At 44.9% G+C, this 25,895-nt stretch overlaps 1 pseudogene; it reads left to right on the top strand.

Annotated features, from left to right (window-relative positions):
* The first annotated feature begins 23,049 nt into the window (after positions 1–23,049).
* On the top strand, positions 23,050–23,840 carry LOC105479931 (small ribosomal subunit protein eS4, X isoform-like; annotated as a pseudogene).
* The last annotated feature ends 2,055 nt before the right edge of the window (positions 23,841–25,895 follow it).

A 25,895-nucleotide genomic window follows, 5' to 3' on the forward strand; every position in this document is an offset into this window, starting at 1 on the left:
GGACACCAGTGAGATTGTCTATGTGGCAACACAGACTTGAAATGTTAAAAATTCACACAAACAATTATTTCCTTTACTCATGGAAATGTCTAGATTGCTGTCTGTTCCACTACACTGGTGAATAGACCTTTGTCCCAATGTCCTTGACACACAGCCTTTGTTGAGATCCCTGAGGGGTTGTGAAGAAGGGGGAAGGGCGGCATAATGTAGAGTAGTTTAGAGGACAGAATCTTTCTCAACTCAATGTCTTTTGTTAGAATTCCAGGACATGCTGGGTGCGGTGGCTCACGCCTGTAATCCCAGCACTTTGAGAGGCTGAGGCAAGTGGATCACGAGGTCAGGAGTTCAACACCAGCCTCTAGCTTGGCCAACATGGTGAAACCCTGTCTCTACTAAACATACAAAAATTAGCTGGCCGTAGTGGCCTGTGCCTGGAATCCCAGCTACCTGGGAGGCTGAGGCAGGAGAATTGCTTGAACCTAGGAGGTGGAGGTTGCAGTGAGCTGAGATAGCGTCACTGCACTCCAGCCTTGGTGACAGAGTGAGACTCCATCTTGGGAAAAAAAAAAAAAGAATCCCAGGACAAGTCTCAAATGATGGAGTCTCACCGAAGTACACTTTTCAGAAAGCCCTCCTGCCTCTATGTGAATCCCAAAGCTAAGAGCTCTCCCGTGCCCACCCTTCCCATATTGGGGCTATTTGTCACTTCAAGTAGCAGTGCCCATAGCTCAAGGCATTGAGTGATCATTGTAATTCTCTAGCCAGCTTCATATATTTGAAATGTGATCAAAGAGGAAAAGAAAAGCAATAAAAAGGGCACAATGTAGATGTAATCTTTGGCTAGTGAGAAAAAATAATGGTACTGGATTAGCCAGGATGCTTTTTTTTTTTTGAGACAAAGTTTCGCTCTTATTGCCCAGGCTGGAGTGCAATGGTGTGATCTTGGCTCACCACACGTTCTGCCTCCTGGGTTCAAGCAGTTCTCCTGCCTCAGCCTCCCGAGTAGCTGGGATTACAGGTGCCTGCCACCACACCCTGCTAATTTTGTATTTTTAATAGAGACGGGGTTTCTCCATATTGGCTAGGCTCGTCTCGAACTCCCGACCTCAGGTGATCCCCCTGTCTCAGCCTCCCAAAGTGCTGGGATTACAGGTGTGAGCCACCATGCCCAGCCGGATTAGCCAGGATTCTTTTGGCTGGAGAGTGTTAAAAGAAAAATCTTAAACAGGCCAGGTATGGTGGCTCATGCTTGTAATCCCAACACTTTGGGAGACTGAGGTGGGTTGATCACTCGAGGCCAGGAGATTGAGACCAGCCTGATCAACATGGCAAAACCCCATCTCAATGAAAAATACAAAAATTAGCCAGGCGTGGTGACACACGCCTGTAATCCCAGTTACTCGAGAGGCTGAGGCACGAGAATCGCTTGAACCCAGGAGGCAGAGGCTGCAGTGAGCCGAGATGGCACCACTGCACTCTAGCCTGGGCAACAGAGCAAGATCCTTTCTCAAAAAATAAAAAATAAATGAAAGAAAAATCTTAGATAAATGAAATTTAGCAGAGTTTAATTGACCAAAGAACTGGTCACGAATAGGGCAGCCCCTGAACCAGAGGAGGTAGAGAGAGGTTCCAGTATGGCTTGGTGGTCCTAGAAGATTTATGAACAGCAAAAGGAGAGTGATGTACAGAGGATGGAAGTGAGGTGCAGAAACAGCTAGATTGGTTACAGCTGGGCGTTTGCCTTATTTAAACACGTTTTGAACAGTTGGTTACCTTTGATTGGCCAAAACTTGATGATTGGCACAAGCATAGCTTGCAGTCTGTTCACACACCCAGTTAGTTTACAGTTCACTATGTACAGAGACATCTTCAAGCTGAACTTAAAATATGTAAGGAGGCAGCTTTAGGCTGAGCTTAGTTTAACAAATGGTAGAGCATAAATTTCAACTAGCTAAAGCAAAAAGTGGAAACTAGTCAAGGACACCTGTGTGTCTCATGGAGTCCAAGAAGAGAAATGAGGTCGGGTTGTAGGGAGGAACAGAACCAGGATTTGAAATCTTTCTACTGCTCTGCTAACTGAGCATCTGCTTCCTTCCTTCCCTGCCTCAGCCTACCAGGCCCTGAAAACCTACCTTAATCACATCATGTTACTGCTCCAAGCACAGAGATCCCCAAGAGAGGTGAAACTGATGGCAGGGGCAGGCCATCTGGAGCCACCGCTGCCGTCACACCAGCTGTAGCAGGGAGGAGTGGCCAGTGTTGCTGCTCTGTGGAGCCCGTGGGAGGTGGGGACAAGTGGGAGCCCCACCCCTTCTAAGTTGGGGTGGGAGCTTCCTGGGTGCTGCTGCAGCTGCGCAAACCTCAGCTGCAGACCTGGGCCTCCCACTCCACAGAGTAGGCAAGAGCCCCACCCTCCCAGGCACGGCTGCAGCTGCCCAAACTGCAGCTGCAGACCTAGGCATCCCTGCACTTTTGGAGGCCCAGGAAGGCACCCCCACTTGGAAGTGCCTGCTCCCGATGCCTGGCTTCTCCCTGCTGTCAGAGCCTGGTCCCATCTTGGAGCAAAGTTGGGGGGAGCCTGGGCACTATGAATGGCAGGAGGAGGCAGACAGATTCTTGGGCAGAAGGGGGTGGGTCCCTGATGAGGCCCCACCTTCAGGCCAGGGAAGGCCTGAAAGCTGGAAGCCGGGCTGCCAGTCCTGCAGACCAGAGTGGGAGCTTGTGGTGGCTTTTCTGGGTCCACCAATGGCTGCTCGCGGACCAGCTGTTGCACACTTCCTCCTCTCTGAGGCCCATAAAAGCCCCAGGCTGAGCCAGAACCGAGCAGATGTTAGGACAACCAGCAGCGGAGAGGAGATATCCACTCTAAGGCCTCCTCTATGCTGAGAGCTTCAGAGACTTGCAGAGACATTGAGACAGGCAGCTGCGGAGAGGAGCCACCCACTCCAGGGCCTCCTCTCTGCTGACAGCTGCAGAGACAGCGGGACAATCTGCTTGCAGAGAGGAGCTTCCCACTCCAGGGTCTCCTCTCTGCTAGGAGCTGAACACTCATCAGGACACCCTGGCTGCAGAAAGGAGTTGGCCCCTGCGGGTCCCCTCTGAGCTGTTCTATCGTTCAGTAAAGCTCCTCTTCATTTTGCTCACCCTCCACTTGTCTATGTACCTCATTCTTCTTGGTCCCAGGATGAGAACTCATGGCCCATCAAATGGCAAGACTAAAAGTATTGCAACATAAACAGGGCTGAAACTTGTCCCCTGCTCATCATGTTGTGGGTGAAGAAAAGGAGAGAAGAGCTGTGGCCCTTTGGGGAGGCCAGACCTAGGAGCTCCCTGAGCCAGGGATGTGACTCTCTCTTTGGGGCCGTGAGGTTCCTGGTGTCTCCAAGCTTCTAGGCACCACTGCAATCCCCAGTGCCAGCTGAGGAAGCTGCTCGTGGTGCGCCTGGTCTTGCTGCAGCCTCGTGGAGAGCTGGTGTTCATGCCAGCATCTGGAGCTGCTTGCCCCCCAGCAACAGCTGGCATGTCTGACCGTGCACAGTGGCCAGACCTCACACTGGCTCATATACTCCTCACTGTCCCGCACCTGGCTTACCCTCGGCAGGCATCGGATCCAGGCCAGCAGCATGCCAGGCCAAGTGGGTGGAATGAGCCCAGTGGGCCCAAGCAAAGATCGGGCAATGGCACCACCAACCACAGAGGTTTCCAGCCAGAAAAGCAACACCCAAAGATCCTGTAACAAAACTACTCTTTATTTTCCCCCAAAGCCTTGACATGTCAGGAAGCGCAGTAAGTAGTGGCTCTAAAATCCCTGCTGCTTCTGCATGGGTACCCTTCCCTTTCCCTCTGGAATCCCTGGAAACCAAGATTTCTGATCATATCCTGAAGGAACCTGTGCCTTTGTTTCCTCGGCCTGCTGAAATCCCATTCACCCTGCAGGGTCCAGCTCCAATCTATGAAATTCTTCCACCCCAGTCCTTTGCCTACACTGCTAAGCATGTTATTAATCTTCCAAATTCCTCTCCACAGTGCTGGGAAGAGCCAGCCTTAGCTCCTAGTAGACACTTAATGTGTGCCAAATGGAACCAAATTAAAGGGCTAACAGACCATCCCCCTCCCCGCCCCAGAACCTCTCACACAAACTATGGCAACAATGACAGCCCTAGGGATTGCCACAGGGAGCTTGTGCCCAAACCATTATTTTAAATCAAACAAAGAGGCAGCTATTACCACATGTAAATCCACCCTTTTAGATAGAAAAGGAGGTAAAATAATGATCCAAAGTGTAACCATAGTAGGTTCATTGCCCGACACACACCACAAGTCAATATGCTGAGAGATTGGGTTGCAGCAGAGAAAGAGGTAATCCTAGGGTCACCAAACCAGGAGATGGGAGGGAACCCCAAATCCATCTCCCCAAGGAATTTGAAGTTAGGATTTTTAAGGGATATTCAAACTGGTTGCTGGAATGCAGGGTTGGAGAAACATCTTAAGCAATCCTTAAACAAAAGCCTTATGATTCTAATGTCAAAGATCCTGTCTGTAGGAGCAATGGGGATGCAAATGTCAACACCTAGCGCACCTGACTTTTATAAACAAGGAAGTAGGTCAGAGTGCAGCCTGATGAATGCTTAATAGTAACTATATTTTTGACCAGAACCATGGACGAAATCCTTGCAATCCTTGTCAACCCTGTAGGAATGGTTTCAAAGATAACATTGAAATGACACAGTCATGCTTTTCCTCCTTTTAAATGTTCTCATTCATGTGAAATATCTAAGCATTGGCCTGGTGTGACAGCTTACGCCTGTAATCCCAACATTTTGGGAGGCCAAGGCAGGAGGATCACTTGAGGCCAGGAATTAGAGACCAGCCTGGGGATCATAGGGAGACCCCCACCTCTACAAAAAATACAAAAATTAAAAATAAATTTTAAAAAGCACTTAAGCACCACTTCTGCTCTTCCAAGTCCTCCACTGGCTCCCAGCTTGGCAACTTCAAGGCACTGTTTGATCCCAACTTTAACGGGGGCCACCTCCCTCTTTGTCAAACTTCAAAGAGTGGGACGTAGGAAAAAGCAAACATTCTTTTTTGTGTGTGTGCCAAAAATCTTTTTTTGAACTTTTTTTTCTGTGATGTCTGGGAGTTTCTAGTGAGAAACGATAAAGTAAAATAAGACAATCTCACTCCAGCCTTTGCCTTCAAGCCCTCGCTTCATCATCTGTGTTTCTGCATCACCCCCAAACAGCTAGTGAGTGCTGTGTTCTGACCTTTTCTTTCTCTGCATTCCTACCCTGGCACCGGCTGCAAACAGGGTCAGACATTGCCCCTGTAGCCTTAAAGACTGATGAACAAAGACAGCCAAATACTCTCGTCTATTGTAGGGAAATGGGGTGAGGGCGTTTTTCCCTGGCAGAGAGTCTCTAGTATGTTACTTTCCACTTTGAACCACCATCACCATTGTTCCCTGTACTGAAAACGGTAGTTCCCCCCACATAAGGACTCTCTCTCCCTTAATGCTGCAAGCCAGTGGCCTGTGTCTGCTGGCTCGCAGGCACCCCTGGCATCGTATGTCTTACCCAGGGAGATAGTACCCTGTGGTGGCAGCAAAAGTCACCTCTTTATTTATTTATTTATTTATTTTTATTTTACTTTAATCTCTGGGATACCTGTGCAGAACATGTGAAAGGACACAAAGATAGATGTGTACCCGCCCCCCACCCGCTACACCCTTGTTCTGCTCTCTAATCTTTGCACATACCAGAGATTTCGTAAGTTCTGTGAGTACCTGGTTTTCCGCACGTACCAGAGATTTTGTTTTGCACATACCAGAGATTTTGTAAGTTCTGAGGCAAGGTCACAAGACGTGTTTAAGTAAGATAAACTCTTGCTGCCATAAACCTGCTCTCCCGCCTCAAAGTTTGAACCAAAATATCAGAAATGGCGGGAACCAATCATACTTAGCCAAATCGCCTTGTTCAAACACTAGCCAATCATATATCTGATTTGTATAATAACTCTATGCCCACTTTTCTTAGACTATATAACACTGCTCGGAGCTCAGTGGGGGAGCTCTCCTGCCCGTCTCGTTTCACGAGCGAGGGAGAGTTCCAGGTTCGAACCTGTAATAAAGATCCTTGCTGCTTAGCTTTGACTCTGGACTCTGGTGGTCTTCTTCGGGGAATAAACGGTCTGGGCATAACACATGCAGGTTTGTTACATAGGTATACATGTGCCACGGTGGTTTGTTGCACCCATCCACCCATCATCTAGGTTTTAAGCCCCACATACATTAGGTATTTGTCCTAATGCTCTCCCTCCCCTTGCCCCACAACCCCCGACAGGCCCCAGTGCGTGATGTTCCCCTCCCTGTGTCCATGTGTTCTCATTGTTCGACTCCCACTTATGAGTGAGAACATGTAGTGTTTGGTTTTCTGTTCCTGTGTTAGTTTGCTGAGAATGATGGCTTCCAGCTTCATCCATGTCCCTGCAAAGGGCATGAACTCATTCATTTTTAGGGCTGCATAGTATTCCATGGTGTATAAGTGCCACATTTTCTTTATCCAGTCCATTATTGATAGGCAAAAAGTCACCTTTTTGCTCCTGGCAACCTTTGCCCAGAGGATTCTGGTTTGTCTTTTTGTCTAACAACTCAAGGGAGTTGGCTTTTTGTCCCGAGATAGCACTTTCGATATCATGGTGCTTATGTGGTACTTAAGTAAGCACAACATAAACAGTATTGCTGGCCGGGCGCGGTGGCTCAAGCCTGTAATCCCAGCACTTTGGGAGGCCGAGACGGGCGGATCACGAGGTCAGGAGATCGAGACCATCCTGGCGAACACGGTGAAACCCCGTCTCTACTAAAAAAATACAAAAAAACTAGCCGGGCGAGGCGGCGGGCGCCTGTAGTCCCAGCTACTCGGGAGGCTGAGGCAGGAGAATGGCGTAAACCCGGGGGGCGGAGCTTGCAGTGAGCTGAGATCCGGCCACTGCACTCCAGCCCGGGAGACAGAGCCAGACTCCGTCTCAAAAAAAAAAAAAAAAAAAAAAAAACAGTATTGCTGAGAAGGACAATTCGCGTTTATGTTTTAATTTGGTGGAGTATTATTGTTTATTTGTCGTTTGGTTGAATCACCATCTTTGGCTATTTTAGGAAAGAACAGAAAGGGAGCAGTTTCCTGATCCACCTGATAAATTCTGGGCCTGCATTCTCCCTTGGAGTCCACAGGATTGAATTTAAAGAGCCGGAAGACTAGGTTTAAATAGAAAAGGATATTTTGAAAAAAGGCAAAGTGAGACTCTGTTTTTTTAAAATGAAACCTGAAAACTTACCTTGAAAGAGATTCTACGAGTAAAGCCGCCCAAGAGAGTTTATTAAATTTTTATTCTTTTTTTCTTTGTTTTATTTTTGTTTTAGGTAAGAGCAATCCAGGTTTCTCTTCAGAAAAGGTTTTTTTTTTTTGACGGAGTCTCACTCTGTTGCCCAGGCTGGAGTGCAGTACATGATTTCAGCTCACTGTAATCTCTGCCTCCCGGGTTCAAGCAATTCTCATGGCTCAGCCTTCTGAGTAGCTGGGATTATGGGCGCCCACCACTATGCCTGGCTAATTTTGCATTTTTAGCAGAGACAGGGTTCCACCATGTTGGCCAGGCTGGTCTCAAACTCCTGACCTCAAGTGATCCACCCGCCTCAGCCTCCCAAAGTGCTGGGGTTACAGGCGTGAGCCACCGCACCCAGCCAGAATATGATTTTTGATACCGTTATTAGTTGGACTTCATATTCTCTTTCACCATCAGCAAGCAATTTTGTTTTCTATACAGTTATAATTTATTTACAAACAGAAGGGATTTTGTGGAGACCTTTGCTTACCAAGCATAGTTCGAGAGTCCACTGTATTTCTGGAATTCTCCTGTCTTCCTTTGAAGACCTATCTAAGAAAACTACAATGATGGATGTGTGAAAGACTTCAAGCTTCTTAATATGGCACATTACTTTAATGAGAAAAAAAGATAACTATAGACTTAGTTAAAGCAAGAAAAAGGCTTTTTATTGGAGTGGTCATTTCACAGTTTTATATCAAAATTATTTTATTTTAAAGGGAATTACAGGTAAACGTCACAAGGCTGGGCATATTGGCTCATGTCTGTAATCCCAGCACTTTGGGAGGCCAAGGTCAGAGGATTGCTTGAAGCCAGGAGTTTGAAATCAGCCTGGGCAGCATAGCAAGACCTATCTCTACAAAAAATTAAAAAATTAGCTGGGCATCGTGGTGCACACCTGTAAGCCCAGCTAATCGGGCGGCTGAGGCAGGAGGACCACTTGAGCCAGGAGTTTGGGACCACAGTGAATTATGATTGCGTCACTGCAGTCCAGTCTAGATAACAGAGAGACCTGTCTCTGAAATACACAACAAACTACAACAAAACAACAACAACAAAATCACGCGAACATGTGATTTTCTTTGTGAACGCTTACTGACTCGGTTTCTAACGGGCAGTAGAGTCATTTGTCTGTATCTGATCCAACAATATCCGTCTTTAAAATTCCTGAAGATCCAATTAAAATGCCCCTTATTCCCTCTTGAAGCCCCTTCGCCCTCTAGTCACCCCTGCCACACACACAGATATTAAATTGTGACATCCCCCAGCACAACAGCTTGCACCCGCCATCTATTCCAATCTATCATAATCCTTTGTGTACAGCCCCAAGTCACCTAGTAGACTATGCGTTCTTCAAGTGCAGGGACTATGTCATACTCTTCTTTATTTATTTTACTTATTATTATTATTTTTTGAGATGGAGTTTCTCTCTTGCAGCCCACCCAGGCTGGAGCGCAATGGTGCGATCTCGGCTCACTGCAACCTCTGCCTCCCGGTTCAAGTGATTCTTCTGTCTCAGCCTCCCAAGTAGCTGGGATTACAGGTATGCACCACCATGCCTGGCTAATTTTTGTGTTATTAGTAGAGATGGGGTTTTGCCATGTTGGTCAGGCTGGTCTCAAACTCCTAACCTCAGGTGATCCACCCACCTCGGCCTCCCAAAGTGCTGGGATTACAGGCATGAGTCACCATGCCTCGCAAAATGTCATACTCTTCTATTTTGCATCTTCCACTGAACCTATATCTGTGGCTGGTACATCCAAAAAGAAATTAAATACTTGCTGGATTTAACTTATTTCAATGTCTCCACAAAATCCCATTATCCTCATAGGACTCTTTAGAAGTTGCTATTTTCCCTCTAGAGTGACAGTGTACTGTGACTGTCACTCTAGAGTTATCGCAAAAAGGAGAGAAGTTTAGGAGGGACACAGTAACACACATGACATTTGCCTTTGTTGTGTTCCTGCTATTTTTAATAAACATTTTCCCCAGGTGCCCAGTTCTGCCACAGAACCCCCACCTTGGCACCTCATAAGGGCCCGCTCAGCACCATCAGTTCCTGTGACTTTTGTATTCATTTATTTGTTTCAAATGTCTTTTATACTGACTTTTTTTTTTTTTTTAAACAGAGTCTTGCTCTGTCGCCCAGGCTGGAGTGCAGTGGCACGATCTCAGCTCGCTGCAACCTCTGTCTTCCAGGTTCAAGTGATCCTCCCATCTCAGCCTTCCCAGTAACTGGGACTAGAGGCACCCACTACTACACCTGGCTAATTTTTATAGAGATGGGGTTTCTCCATGTTGCCCAGAATGGTCTCGAACTCCTGGGCTCAAGCGATCCACCAGCCTTGGCCTCCCAGAGTGCTGGGATTACAGGCGTGAGCCACCATGCCTGCCCTATATTGACTTTTTAATGATATGTTCACTTAAGAAAAAGTTAGCAATACAGATAAGCAAGATAAAAACCACCCGTGAACCTACTCCTAGGGTGGGATCATGTGGTATCACATTCCTGTGTATAAACAGAGTGAGTTGGCCGGGCGCGGTGGCTCAAGCCTGTAATCCCAGCACTTTGGGAGGCCAAGGCGGGTGGATCACGAGGTCAGGAGATCGAGACCATCCTGGCTAACATGGTGAAACCCCGTCTCTACTAAAAATACAAAAAACTAGCCGGGCGTGGTGGCGGGCGCCTGTAGTCCCAGCTACTCGGAGGCTGAGGCAGGAGAATGGCGTGAACCTGGGAGGCGGAGCTTGCAGTGAGCCGAGATCGCGCCACTGCACTCCAGCCTGGGTGACACAGCGCGAGACTCCGTCTCAAAAAAAAAAAAAAAAAAAAAAGAAACAGAGTGAGTTTTGTTGGCTTGTTTTCTAGAATGAAGGTATCAAATAACCTCTGAACAGGGAGAGACAAAAATTCCCCTGGCAGGGATCTTCTTTGTCCTGTGACCGTCTCTTCATCCATCCTCTTAGTTTTGCACTAACATGTTTTGGTAGAAACAGGTCCTGATTAGAGTTGAAGTGGATTTCTCTTTGGTTTTACAAAACTGACCCTCTCTCCTAAACTCCTTCCGTCGACAGTAGTAAGTAGAATTTGGGGGAAGCTGAGCATGAGGGGATTGTGGGAAAACCATAGGTGACCCAGCATGTGGTTGCTATTTGAAGTAACCGCAGACTTGCTCACCTCGGCACAGTGAGTTGCTTTGGGGAGCTATGGCTGGGTAGAAGAGTGTTCATTACGAAGAGTTGTTAGGGCCGGTGCAGCGGCTCATGCCCGTTATCCCAACATTTTGGGAAGCTGAGGCAGGAGGCTCATTTGAGAACAGTCAAGGATGCAGTGAGCTATGATGGCACCACTGCCCTCCAGCCTGGGTGACAGAGTGAAACCCTGTCTTCAAAAAAAGAGGAGAAGGAGGAAGCAGCAGAAGAAGCAGGAGAGGAAGAGGAAGAAGAAGAAGAAGAAGGAAGAGGAGGAGGACAGAATAAGAAGGAGGAGGAGGAGGAAGAGGAAAAGGAAGATGAAAAGAAGAGAAGAAAGAAGAAGGAAGAAGAAGAAGGAGGAGGAGGAGGAGAAGAAGAAAAAGAGGAGGAGGAGGGGGAGAAGGAGAAGTAAAAAGAACAGGAAGAGGAAGAGGAAGAAGAGGAAGAAGGAGGAGGAGGAGGAGAAGTAGTTGTTAGCATCCAATGTAGGTTACATCTGAGACTCCAGGAGAAATCTAGACCGACCAGTGGGGTCATTCTAACAATGGTGGACAACAATTTTCCTTCAAACGGTAGTAGGACAGCCTTTAGCAAAGGCACTATGAGGCTGCAAGAGGCAAAGAGGTGGGCGTGGAGGAGGGACTGTTGAGTCTCTAACTCCCCCTCTGCCTGGCATGGAAGCAGATGTGCATGTGTAAGAGGATGCTTGGTATTTAATAAGTTGGGTATGTAATAACTTTTTTAAAAAGGTAAAACATCATCATAATAATGAGGTAAGAATTATGTTTTACCATAAAAAAGTAAAATGTAATAATAATATTAATAATAATAGGTTGGGGGATTTGAACACTGGGAGGTGGAAAGAGCCCTTAAGAAGATGTTCTCTGGGATAAGAGCTAATAAAAAAAGAAAAAAGAAAAGAAAAGAAGATGTTAGTTTGCCTGGAAGTGGAACAAGTAGGCTTTCAAGCAGTCAACTCTCCAAATGAGGCAAGATTATATTTGTGCACCAAAGTGGAAAAGCAAGTTATACCATGTGTGATTGCGCCTGCGTAAGTGCGTGTGTAATTTTTATTGAGGGCATCACATTAACTGGTGCTCACTGCTTCAGTTCAGGGAACTTCAGGCATGTATGGCAGAGCACAAGAGAGATGTTTCTGGATGAAATGGGCTTTCTGATCTTCCTCTTAAGTATGTAATGATTTCACTGATAGGTCAGGTCAGATTTAGCCCATCTCATAACTGGTTATAGAAAATCAAGAGAGGCTGAGCGCGGTGGCTCACGCCTGTAATCCTAGCACTTTGGGAGGCCGAGGGGGGTGGATCACAAATTCAGGAGTTTGAGACCAGCCTGGCCAACATAGTGAAACCCTGTTTCTACTAAAAATACAAAAATTAGCCGGGCATGGTGGTGCATGCCTATAGTCCCAGCTACTCGGGAAGCTGAGGCAGGAGAAACACTTGAACCTGAGAGGTTGTGTGGGGAGGTTGTGGTGAGCTGGCATTGCACCACTGCACTCCAGCCTGGGCAACAGAGCAAGACTCCATCTCAAAAAAAAATAAATAAATAAAAAATCAGGAGAAAGCCCTAAAAAAGGTTCAGGAAAGAGCAAGGAGAATTGCTGAATTCTCTTACCAGACTCTGACCTGGCGTCGGGTAAGTTCTGAAAGTTCTCCCAAGCCCCAAACCCCCGCAGTCTCCCCAGCCACTGCCATATGCCATTGGCTTGTCAACAGTTGCAGCCTCTTCTCAGTCACATGTTTTTGTTTGTTTTTGCTTTTTCACTTTTGCTAACATTTAAAACCTTTTAAAATAAAAATTTCCAAACACAAATAGAAGTAGAAAGAATGGTACAATGAACTCCCATGTACCCATCACTCAGCATCAAGAATTATCAGTGAGGTTCCATCTGTACCACCATCCACTCCAACAATCATTCTGAAGCAAATCCCAGATATCATATATATACACCTAAAAGCAAGGATTCCTTTTTAACATGAACACAATACACAATACCACTAACACCTAAAAAGTTAACAATAATCTCTTAATATCAAATATTTAGTGAAAGTTCAGCTTTCTCCAATTGTCTTATAAATGTTTTTGTAATAGCCTCGTTTCATATGCTGATAGTGTGTTAGAATATTTTGTTTCTATCTTTTAAAATCCATCAATAAGCAGGGTGTGATGCATGCTTGCAGTCACAGCTACTTGGAAGGCTGAGGTGGGAGGATTGCTTGAGCCCAGAAGTTTGAGGCTGCAGTGACCTATGATTACACCTGTGAATAGTCACTGCACTCCAGCCTGGGCAAAATAGCAAGACCCCCATCTCTTAAAAACGAAAAACTGAGCAATAAGTGTGCATATATTTACTATATGGTCAGCCTTGTTTTAAGCACAGTAAGGAGCTAAGTGCCCATGCTGGGGAGTGGTGAAAAATGGGATCAAATAGACAGGATAGGGCTAGACTACAGAGGAAATTTAAAAACAGCAGAGGGGTTTCAACTTGATTTGGCAAAGAAGAGAACCTCTGAAGATTTTTGAGCTTAGTGTGACAAGAGGAACTTCAGCTTCTGCGGTGAATGACAGATTACAGTGACAATTCCCTTCACCTCTCACAATGCCTGACTTCCTGAAGAGTTCAAAGAGCAAGGAAGGTAATGAGCATTCTACACAAACCCCAGTTGTGACGATGGGAGTATAAAGATAGAAACTTGTCTTTATAGTCAAATGTTTTAGTACAGATATTCTGCAAAGCAAGGGAGATATATATATATATATATGTGTGTATATATATATATATGCACACATAAAACTATAAATTGAAATGAAATATAAATTATATTTCAACAATAAGATATTTTAATGAAAAGTTTAAAAATAGTAAAATAACCATGTACATAGTATTAATATAAACAAAGAGCATTCTTTTTTTTGAGATGAGTCTTGCTCTGTGGCCCAGGCTGGAGTGCAGTGGTGCAATCACCTCTCACTGCAGCCTCAACCTCCTGGGCTCAAGGGATCCTCCCACCTCAGCCTCCTGAGTAGCTGGGACTACAGGTGTGTGACACCACTCCTGGCTAATTTTTTGTATTTTTTGTAGAGACGAGGTTTCGTCATGTTGTCCAGGCTGGTCTCGAACTCCTGGGCTCAAGTGATCCTCCCACTCTGGCCTCCTAAGCTGCTGGGATTACAAGTGTGAGCCATTGTGCCTGGCCTCAAGAGCATTCTCAATGGTCAGGAGAGACAACATGAAAGAAAATAGCTTTGAAGACTTAGAAAGTGAGTGTTTTTCTGACATCTTCTAAATATGCATCTTGAGTTTTTTAACTGTATAAGTCCTAACCAATAGCGTAAGAGCTGCGTATACAGATGAATACCATATAAAGGCAATCTAAGTCTAGTTATTTTTAACTCAGTGGATTATTAAATAAACCTAAGACCTCATTAGAGGTCAAGTTTTTGCAAAGATATAAAAATCAAACTAGAGTCGGCAGGGACATATGTGGTAGAATTTCGAAACACTTTGTAATCCATGAGTCAGTGCCTCTGGAATGCGGGAGAAGAAAGAATGGCAGTAATCAATCCAAGAGGACCCAAAGGCATGCACTCTGTAGGCTGTTCCAAGCCTATTTTAGCAAGTGCACATGTCTCCAAAATAAAAGGTACTCTCCAAGTGGCGAGATGGTATCTGGATCATACAGGGTTTTGTGGGGTTTTTTTAAAAGTCATTTAAAATTATTGAAATTCAACTAGACCCTCCAAAATCTTCAGAAGAAAAGAACAAATTTCAAATTTTAGAAAGCAGTTTAAGAAAAAGACATAATGGGACTGAGGTTTATCATTATGCATATTATCATGATCAATCTTTAGTATTATTATATGAAACCGATGGATGTTTCATAAAAACACATGGATTCTGGGCAGCTTTCCCTGCTGAAAAGTTGAGAGGAGGACCCCGGGGTGGACAGCTGGGCTCACAGCCGAGCAGGGTAGGGATGCATGAGGATGTGCTGACCACCCCGAAGATCCTCATCATTGGCAAGAGTCGGGTGGGCAAGTCCAGCCTTCTCTTGAGTTTCACAGATAATACTTTTGATCCAGAACAATAGCATGATGTGACTGCAAACAGTATGATGAGAATGTATGTCAGGTGAAACATAGGGATCACTGTCATAGAAGTTGCCTAAAATTCCAGTTGTCTGGAAAGTGATGTAAACTGGACTGCCTGCCACAAAAATATACTAAGTAAAATAAATTCTATAATATGTCAAATGTGCCAAGAGAAGATAACAGTAAACATATGTCTCTTTCCCGCTATCTAAACTAGTAATTCAATGGTGTCTTCTGTATTTGCTTCTTCCAGGCAATCCAGGAATCATATCAGCCTGGCTATTCACAGATGAAGGGGTAAAGAAACTGCTGTGTAGATATACAATGGAATACACTTCAGCCTTAAAGCTTCTGGAAACCCTGTCATCCGCAGCCCCTTGTAGAACCCTGTCCATCCACAGATGAAGGGATCAGGAAACTCTAGTATCTATACTGAAGGGAATAGCCTTCAGCCACCAAAATAATAAAATTATGTCGCTTGGAGCAACACAGATGAACCTGTCCATCCACAAATGAAGAGATCCAAAAACTCTAGTACGTACACAAGGCAAAACCCTTCAGCCACCAAAATCATGACGTATGTCACTTGGAGCAACACAGTTGAACCGCCAAGGATACCTCGTTCTTCACAGGCGGATGAAGGCCGTGGCCGCCGCTCCCACCTGTGTTGTGCCCTGACACCCCCACTGCTTCTCCATTTATACATCTTAATAGGGTTGCTGACCCAGCAGTAGCTGAACAGCTGGCATGGACCTCATGCTAAGCCAGTGCTTCATATGTATCTAATCTGAAAAATGCTGAGCTAGTTACCTTCTTAACACCATGGAACTTTTACTTAAAAGTTTGTTTTTTAATCCCAGAGAGCTCCAAGCAAGTTTTAGGGGGCTCCCCAAAGTCAGTGAAGACTTTAACTAAAAGTAGAATTTCAGAGTACTATAATTTGATTAGAAACCAAACCCCAAAATTAAACATGAAGATCAATGTCTGTACTGAACTGACCCATCTGGTGGATACAGGGTTTGTGTTATTGACTAGAATGTTACCGAAAATTCACAATTTCTGGTATCTGTCATGTTCAGAAAATTGGGTTAAGTACCAAATACAGCAGAGCACACCCAACCTGGAGGCAAGGACCCCATCAAGCAGTCAGGCACTGCTTTTGTTAGGGTTCTGGGCACAAATCTTCCTCATCCCTCCCACCTTCTCCTGGCCTCCCTGTAAACCCGAACCACCAGGTACCTCAATTTTCTTCAAGGCCAAGGTGTTCTTAAGGTTGGTAAATTGGTCAAGGAAATGGGTGAGCCACTGCTTGCTCTGCACACTGTCCTCAGGGTCCTTGGTCTTCAGGTAGTACAGCAGCCGCATGGCTTTGGCCCGCAGGAGTAAGTGGCCCATTCCTAGGCTGCCCCCCAAGATGCGTCCTCCAAAGAAGCCGGTCAGGTAGAGGCATGCCTGCCCTGGTTGCAGATGGGGAAGGAGATGCTGCTCAGGTCGAGCGTTTGGTCCACCTGGCGGGCGTGCAGGAGCGGGTTGCGGGGCACGCAGAGCATCCTGTACCTCATGCACACCTTCTGGTACTGGATCTGTCTTCCGTTTCCCCGCACCACACGCAAATCCTGCACCGCGCCATCCAGTTTGCTGACTTCTGCAAAGGTGGCCGGGTTCAGCAATGAGTCGCTTTAGGAGACCGCAGAAGCGAGGCGAAATTGGCCTCGGTGCTCATCCTGGAAGCCGGGAAGAGGTAGGAGTCGTTGTTGGTGAAATGGTCCTGCAGGAAGCACCCAGGCCTTGGCAGGTGAAAAAGCAGCCGCGGGCCAGAGCTCTACCCACCCAACCGTTTCCTGGAGAAATTCTAGGGGAGTCTATTTCAGCTGGGCCGGGAGCTGCTGGCGGAGGCGGCGTCTGGAGCACGGGGTCGGCCCCAGTCGCCCAACGAATCTGGAATGTGTTTGTGTCCTGCCTGGCCTCTCAGGGGTTCGGCAAATACAAGGATCACTTCTTCAAGGCCATCAAATGCGTGCGTATCCTACGGGACTCGCAATTTATTGGAAGAATTTGCGGGTTTCTCCTACACACACAAATGGCACAGAAATTCCCTTGTCCTGAGAAACAGGTTTTACCTTTCCTGGTGTTCACCCTGTAGCAGTTTCAGGTAAGGCTTTTGTGAACCTGATTCTCTTGACTTAGTTATTGTTTTTATTCCCTGTCCACAAATGTAACATGAGCATACATTCTCCTAGTAAAAACAAGTAAACACATAGAATGAAAAGTGGGAAAAAAAATCAAAACCTTTCTATTCCATTCCTCTTAAAGGAAGTGTTAAAAAGTGGGTCTACATCCTTACAAACCCTTTCTATGCATATACTTGCATATCAAAGATATAGCAAATATACCTTTTTCATAAATATCGTTGCGCTATTTGTGTTATGCAGATTACATTTTTCATCTACAGTGGCAAAGGGTTTGAACATGTCAGTGCATATAGATTTATTTATTTATTTATTTTTGAGGCAGATTCTTGCTCTGTAGCCCAGGCTGGAGTGCAGTGGTGTGATCTTGGCTCACTGCAACCTCTGCGTCCCCAGTTCAAGTGATTCTCCTGCCTCAGCTTCCCAAGTAGCTGGGATTACAGGCGTGAGCCACCACGCCTGGCTAATTTTTGTATTTTTAGTAGAGATAGGGGTTTCACCATGTTGGCCAGGCTGGTCTCAAACTTCTGACCTCAAGTGATCCACCTGCCTCAGCCTCCCAAAGTGCTGGGATTACAGGTGTGAGCCACAGCACGCCTGGCCTTTTCTTATTTTTTTTGAATTGCTCTATACTTTTCTAATGTATGGATTAAGCATAATTCAGCCAGAATTTTGTTGATGGACGCATGGATTGTTTAGACATTTGCTTTTATAAACAGCATTCAGTGAGTGAATGTCTTTTATTTAACCTATACTCAGGAACCATATCTGTGAGATAGTTTTTTAGAGTGGATTCACTAGGCCAAAGGACAGGTCATTTTAAATTTTTAGAACGATTGGGAAATTAAAATCCAAAGAAGTTGTATTAATTTGTACCCTCATAAGCGATATATAAATCTACCATACCCTATCCCACAATATCAGCAAAGCATTTGATTCATGCCATTGGTATCTTACTTTGGTTTAATTTTGAATTTATTGCTTCGTATTCTTATCTTTTCTTTCCTTTTTGAGTGAACTATCATATCTTTTGTGTGCGTAATCCATTCAATAATTTTCCTGTTGGATTGTTGGGATTTTCTTCTTGGTTTATAGGAACCATTCATATGTTAAAGAAATGACCACTTTTCTTGTGATCAGAGTTACAAGCGTCCTCCCCACCCACCTGCATTTTGCTCATTGCCATGGCTTATTTTTGTAGCTCATTAACGAATACTTTTCTTTCCTGAGTTCCAAATTTTTGTCATAGTGAATTTTTTTGTGTGTGTGATTAAAAAAAACCCACATGGATTCTGATCATGAAAAATGCAGAAAATAGCGTAAGGACTATTTCCAAAGACTTTGTCTTGTTTTTGGTTATTCGCCAGATGGATGCACGAGACTCAGTGACAGGGCTTGAAGATTCATTGCAGCAAAGCATACTGAGCAAAAATGGCAGGGAATGTGCAAACAGAGGAGTCCAGGGAGGGTCCTGGGAGGCCCAGCATAGGCCTCTGATTTCCTTCCTCATTCACAGCCACACAGGAGCACTTTCTCTCCGGTAGAGCTATCTGGTATATACGAGTCTCAGAATCTGAGGGCTTTGTAGCAGGTGGGTCACAAAGGTACCTCCTGCTATACAACCAGTCATGACAACCAACACTCAAGATCCCAGTAAAAAAACCCAAGTGTCTTGATATTTGTGCAAAGAGCCCAACAAACCAGTACAGTGTGGCCCATTGCTCCAAGTATATGTAGCAAAACCATCAATCATAGCCAGGTGCATTGGCTCTCGCCTGTAATTCTAAAAATTTTCGAGATTGAGACAGGAGGATTTCTTGAGTCCAGGAGTTTGAGACCAGCCTGGGCGCCATAGCGAGACCCTGTCTCTCTGAAAATGAAATTAAAAATTAGCTGGGCATGATGTTGCGTGTGTGTAGTCCTAGCTACTCAGGAGGCTGAGGTGGGACAATTACTTGAGCCCAGGAGATCAAGGCTGCAGTGAGCTATGATCATACCACTGCACTCCAGCCTGGGTGATAGAGTGAGACTCTGTCCCAAAAAGAAACAAAAACTATCCATCACTACCATAAAGAACATTTCAGGAGCCATATTCCCAGTTGCTGGCCAAGAGTCAATCAAGTCAATCATGGTGTCTTTGGAGACGTGTAAGGACTAAGCATACAGACCTGTTGTGGTATTAGTTTGGTGCAAAAGCAATTGCAGTCTTTGTCATTACTTTCAATAACTCTTTATCAGGGATATTCTGGAATGAACCAAAGGCAGCAAGCTTGCAAGATGGTATTACTCTGGAGAGTGTGCCCAGTATGCCCTACCACCCTGCCTTTCCCCATGTTTCTCCCTATGCCTACTTCCTCTCCTGTCCTTGTTTCCAGGTCCTATATACCTTTCAAGCTCCCAAAACTTTGGGACAAACTCCCAAGACTGTCAGGCCCAGCTGGTAGCCATCACTTGTACAGTCAGGACTGGCTGTGCAATTTGTAGGATCTGGTACAAAATGAAAATACCCAGTTCCTTGTTAAAAAATTATTAACGAACTTCAGGATAGTGACAATAACGCATTAAACTAAGAGTAAGCCCCTCCCTGGTGCAGGTCACAGCTACACAGGTTGCAAAAACCTGAAACCAGCCCCCGTTTTTTTCTTTCATATTCTGTCACCGAGGCTGGAGTGCAGTGACTCCATCACTGCTCACTGCAATCTCGACCTCCCAGGCTCCAGCAATCCTTGGGACTTGGAGAAGCTGGAATACCACCACACCTGGCTAATTTTTGTATTTTTTGTAGAGATGGGGTCTCACTATGTTACCCAGGCTGGTCTCCAACTCCTAGGCTCAAGCAATCTCCTGCCTTGGCCTCCCTAAGTGCTGGGATTACAGGTGTGAGCCACTGCGCCTGGCCTTGTGGTGGGTTTTCACTGGCGTATATGAGACAGCTACAGGGAAGTGGAAAGTACCCCACTCACCTTCAACTCAGATCACTCCTAGGTCTACTCCATTGACAAGGTGACCTTGGAAAGTCACTTTGCCTCCAGACTCCATTTCCTCCTCAATAAAACAGGAATGATAATGATAGCGTGTTTATGGGGCAATTGTGAATGTTGAAAGAGATATGTACATGAAAGCGCTTTGTAAAGTAAAGCACTATGCAAATATTAGCCTTCTCTCTGGGACTATGTCCATCTAGATAACAAACACTGGTCTATTATTTTCTCTCCCTTGGACAGTGCTGGAGGCACACTAGCGATACTTTTCTTTGTTGCTATGAGTTTCGTTCCTTACCCAGGCTGGATGGAGTACAGTAGAGCCATCTAGGCTTGCTGCAAACTCCACCTCCCGGATTCAAGCAATTCTCATACCTCAGTCTACTGAATAGCTGGAATTACAGGTGCCTGCCATCATGCCCAGCTAATTTTTGTATTTTTAGTACAGATGGGGTTTCACCTTGTTGCCCAGGCTGGTCTTGAACTCCTGAGGTCAGGTGATCCATCCACCTCCCAAAGTGCTGGGATTATAGGCATGAGCCACCGCGCCCAGCCAATACTTTTCTTTTTCACCCTTTCTCCCCACACATGAATGCTTTTGTTATTATAGTAGGACAACATAACCTCATATTATGTTTCCCCAATTACAAATGTAGTTATATTTACAGTTGTTACTATGGGGAAGACTCATTTGTGTCAGTCAGGTTGAGTAACTTCTATGGATGGCTAATCTTACGCACTTTATGTTTTATTTCAATTCAACTTTGGAGAATCTCATTTTCAAAACTTGTCCCTAAATTGTCACTTTGTCACACCATGTAATACTGCAGTCACCTCTCTACAGAATACATTTTGTGCTTGTTAATCTCTCACCTTCCTAACTACTGCTATGTGCACATAAAGATCTTGAAAAATATTTGCTAAATAAATGAATTGGCAAATTAATAAAGAAAGAAAGAAAGAGAAGGTCATAATCTGGATATACAAAAAGATTAAATGATGAAACTGGTTTATGATCACCAAACATGATTTCTTTAATGTCAGAAATAGTAGTTCTCCTAGCTGCTACCTAAAGACTTCAAACACACAGAAATGCATCCCAGATCATTGCAGCATGGTAACCAGAGAAGACGAGGTCCTGGTGGGGCAGCCATGGAATAGGGTGGGGCTAGGTGAGCCACTGATTGGCCCACATGCATCACTATTCCCTGAATGGGAATAGTGCTCCAGCCTTGGGGTTCCAGGTCTGTTCCAATATATTCAAAGGGGTCATCCCCAGACCAGATTAGGGGCTCAAGGGCACTCCAGGGAGGGTCAGCCCAGAAGTCTGTGGTCCTTCCACTTCCTGACTGAGTTTCCTCTTTACAGAGCCCTCTTTCTTCTTCCTTCCACTACATAACCAACACACAATCAGGGCCACTGCTGATCCCTCCTAGACCAATTTCAATCCATGAGTCATCTCTAGGACTGACCCCATTCCCATGCAACACTCAGGAGTTGAGCTGATCCTCTTAGAAGTACAGTCCTTGATATATAGTCCTTGATTCTGAAAGGCTAGTCTAGCTCCTAGAGGTGGCTTAAAGGAACGAAACAAACATTTTTCATTTCCAAACTTCTATTTCCTATATATATTTGGGCCAGGTGTATAAGAGAGACTCACTAAATGTGTGTTAACAAGCTGAATAGAGTTTCCACTCTGATTGACTCAGAAATGAAGAGCTCACAAGTTCAGAATGTGTCTGTGACCCCCAGATAAGTCACTTGGGCCTGCACAGCTGGAGACTACCCAAGAAATTCCAATAAAACAAATTGCTTGCCCTAAAAATGGAAGTGTTCCATTTTTTTTTTTTTTTTTTTTTTTTGAGACGGAGTCTCGCTGTGTCTCCCAGGCTGGAGTGCAATGGCGTGATCTCGGCTCACTGCAAGCTCCGCCTCCCGGGTTCACGCCATTCTCCCACCTCAGCCTCCCAAGTAGCTGAGACTACAGGCGCCCGCCACCACGCCCGGCTAGTTTTTTGTATTTTTTAGTAGAGACGGGGTTTCACCATGTTAGCCAGGATAGTCTCGATCTCCTGACCTCGTGATCCACCCGCCTCGGCCTCCCAAAGTGCTGGGATTACAGGCTTGAGCCACCGCGCCCGGCCGAAGTGTTCCATTTTTAATGTTGTAAAAGAAACAAGTAAATGCTTCAGAGCATACAGCCTTTAGGATGGCTAAGGAACCCAACATTATGATGACATTAAAGCTTTAAATGAGAACTGAGACTCCTCTGAAAAGTCTTTGAGTGAAAATTTTTATTGCTGGTGTTCCTGGGATCCTTAGATAACAGAGTTAAAATAATTTAAGTGTGGTTATGGCAACCCTGATGGCTTTCATGATTTTGTAGATTGCTATGATATGGGTATGGTTTGAGTTTATTTTCCCAAAAAACTGATGTTGAAATTTGATCTCCAAAGTGGCAGCGCTGGGAGGTGGGGCTAGTGGGAGGTGTTTGGGCCATGGGGGTGGATCCCTCATGAATGACTTGTGCTGTTCTCGCAGTAGTGAGTGAGTTCTTGGATTAGTCTTGGATTAGGTCTCTTGGGAATGGATTAGTTCACAGAAGGGCAGGTTGTTATAAAGCCGGGACATCCCTTAGGTTTTGCCTTTCTTTACACATGTCCACTTCACCTTTGACCTTTCCACCATGTTTTTTTTTTTTTTTCTTTTGAAAAAGAGTCTTGCTGTGTCATCAGGCTGGAGTGCAGTGGCACGATCTCGGCTTACTGCCACCTCTGCCTCCTGGGCTCAAACGATTTTCCTGCCTAGGCCTCCTGAGTAGCTGGGACTACAGGCATACGCCACCATGCCCAGCTAATTTTTTGTATATTTTTAGTAGAGATGGGGTTTCATCATGTTGGCCAGGGTGGTCTCGAACTCCTGACCTCAAATGATCTGCTTACCTTGGCCTCCCAGAGCACTGGGATTACAAGCTTGAGCCGTCACGCCCAGCCTCTCCATCATATTTTAACCTACCATGGGCCCCTCATCAGAAGCCAAGCAGATGCTGGAGCCGTTCTTCTCATACTTCCTAGCTTGCAGAACCAACTAAATAAACCTCTTTTCTTTATAAATTACCCAGGTTTAGTTATTCTGTTATTGCAACAAGAAAGGGTTAAGACATAGGTGATCCTCTTTCCTTGCCTAACGCAGCCATGGCTCATAGTCCCAAGAAGCATCTGAAGCAGGTAGCAGCTCCAAAGCATTGGATGCTGGATACATTGTTCAGTGTGTTTGCTCCTCGTCCATCCAGTGGTCCCTACAAGTTGAGAGAGTGTCTCCCCCTCATCATTTTCCTAAGGAACAGACTTTAAGTATGCCCTGACAGGAGATGAAGTAAAGATTTGCATGCAGCCGTTCATTAAGATCGATGGCAAGGTCTGAAACTGATATAACCTACCCTGCTGGATTCATGGATGTCATCAGCATTGACAAGAAGGGAGAGAATTTCTGTCTGATCTATGACACCAAGAGTCACTTTGATATACATCTTATTACACCTGAGGTGGCCAAGTACAAGTTGTGCAAAGTGAGAAAAATCTTTGTGGGCACGAAAGGAATCCCTCATCTGATGACTCATGATGCTCACACTATCCGCTATTCTGATCCCCTCATCAAGGTGAATGACACCATTCAGATTGATTTGGAGACTGGCAAGATTACTGATTTCATCCAGTTTGATGCCGGTAAGCTGTGTATGGTGACTGGAGGTGCTAACCTGGGAAGAATTGGTGTGATCAGCAACAGAGAGAGGCACCCTGGATCGTTTGATGTGGTTCACGTGAAAGATGCCAATGGCAACAGGTTTACCGCTTGAATTTCCAACATTTTAGTTATTGGCAAGGGCAACAAACCATGAATTTCTCTTCCCTGAGGAAAGGGTATCCGCCTCACCATTGCTGAAGAGAGAGACAAAAGACTGGCGGCCAAACAGAGCAGTGGGTGAAATGGTCCCTGGGTGACATGTTAGAACTTTGTACATAATTAAAAATAACGTGGCATGATTAATAGCCCAAAAAAAAAAAAAAAGACATAAGTGATCTTCAGCCTGACACCTAAGTCCTCCTGCATCTGTGTTCAGAATGCTTCAGTTATGTACTTGTTTAATTAAATAGAATAGTAAATCAAAATGTGTTATTTGTGGGGAACTTATATTTCCTGGGAGGAGTTTTGGTGAAATAAATGTTCAGCGGTTAGAGATTTTCCTTCTTGTGGCAGGGAATGGCTTTTCTCAGTTAGGCAATGATAAAACTTTCTACTATTAGGAAAGTAGAGTATAGTAACATCATGTATTTAAATGGAAAAATCAGTATAAGCTTTTGGCTTTAAAACATATATTTTCTAGCTCTATCACTCTTGAATTTGGTCCCATGGCAACAGCAGCACATTTATGTCTAACAGCTTCAGTGATTGTTAAACTCCTGTCTTCCCTGTTGTTGTATGTGACCACTAGGCACAGTAATTCTTCCTGTCTTTTGTATAGTCTCTACAATTTCTGGGACTTTTTAACTGTGTTGTATTCAACATTTTTCTTATGCAGATGGATATAAGTATAAGTTGCTTTCTAATACTACTGTCTACCAAAAAGAGAAGGACTCCTAGAGAACAGCTGATTCCATGTCTTTCAGCAGGAAAAATCAGGATGGTTTTTAGAACTTCATGTCTTGCCAAAAAGCCAGAACGTCTTTAAGGATGCCAGAACAATGCTACAGGGCAAAGCAACTTACTTAAATGGTTTCCCATCATGAACAATAAACATTACTGTTAATAAACTTAGTTAGAACAAATCGAATCTATAAAAGGCCAAGGGTTTATGATACCTGAAAAAAGAACATCAGCCTAAATTATACAAAAGGTAACGTACTGGAAAAAGAATGATTATAAGGAAATACGTTTTATTTGTATTGATTTTAATAAATAAAAGAGGAAGCATGTGTGTTTTCTTTCTTTCTTTAAGTTTTTACCTATTAATCAAGTATGGATGTATAATTCTTCCTATCTGTATAAGAAAAATGTTGAATACACGCCAGGCGCGGTGGCTCAAGCCTGTAATCCCAGCACTTTGGGAGGCCGAGGCGGGCGGATCACAAGGTCAGGAGATCGAGACCATCCTGGCTAACACCGTGAAACCCCGTCTCTACTAAAAAAAAATACAAAAAATTAGTGGGGCGTGGTGGCGGGCGCCTGTAGTCCCAGCTACTCGGGAGGCTGAGGCAGGAGAATGGCGTGAACCCGGGGGGCGGAGTTTGCAGTGAGCCGAGATCGCGCCACTGCACTCCAGCCTGGGCAACAGAGCAGACTCCGTCTCAAAAAAAAAAAAAAAAGAAAAATGTTGAATACAACACTGTTAAAAAGTCCTGGAAATTGTAGAGACTATACAAAAGACAGGAAGAATTACTGTCCCCAGTGGTCACACACAACAGCAGGGAAGATAGGAGTTTAACAATCACAGCAGCTGGTTACACATAAGATGCAAAACAATAGTTCAATAGAGATAAATGTGTCAAATGTCTTAAAGAGGAAAGCTAACTGTGCATCTCCTAGGTAATTAAACTTCTTGATAGTCCTACAGGTTATAGTGAAATACAACAAGAAATGAATAGGGTTTTAATATGAAAACAGACCAGGTGAATATATAATAGCAGAACGTGTTATCTAACACTAACCAACCAGGACTATAAAGAAAAAGTAAACGATTTGGATTTTTGCTTGTTTTGTGTTTTTTTTGTTTGTTTGTTTTTTGAGATGGAGTCTCGCTCTGTAGCCCAGGCTGGAGTGCAGTGGCCGGATCTCAGCTCACTGCAAGCTCCGCCTCCTCGGTTTACGCCATTCTCCTGCCTCAGCCTCCCGAGTAGCTGGGACTACAGGCGCCTGTCCCCTCGCCCGGCTAGTTTTTTGTATTTTTTAGTAGAGACGGGGTTTCACCATGTTAGCCAGGATGGTCTCGATCTCCTGACCTCGTGATCCACCCGTCTCGGCCTCCCAAAGTGCTGGGATTACA

This window comes from Macaca nemestrina, chromosome 9 (assembly GCF_043159975.1).
Source record: "Macaca nemestrina isolate mMacNem1 chromosome 9, mMacNem.hap1, whole genome shotgun sequence".
NCBI classification, from domain to species: domain Eukaryota; kingdom Metazoa; phylum Chordata; class Mammalia; order Primates; family Cercopithecidae; genus Macaca; species Macaca nemestrina.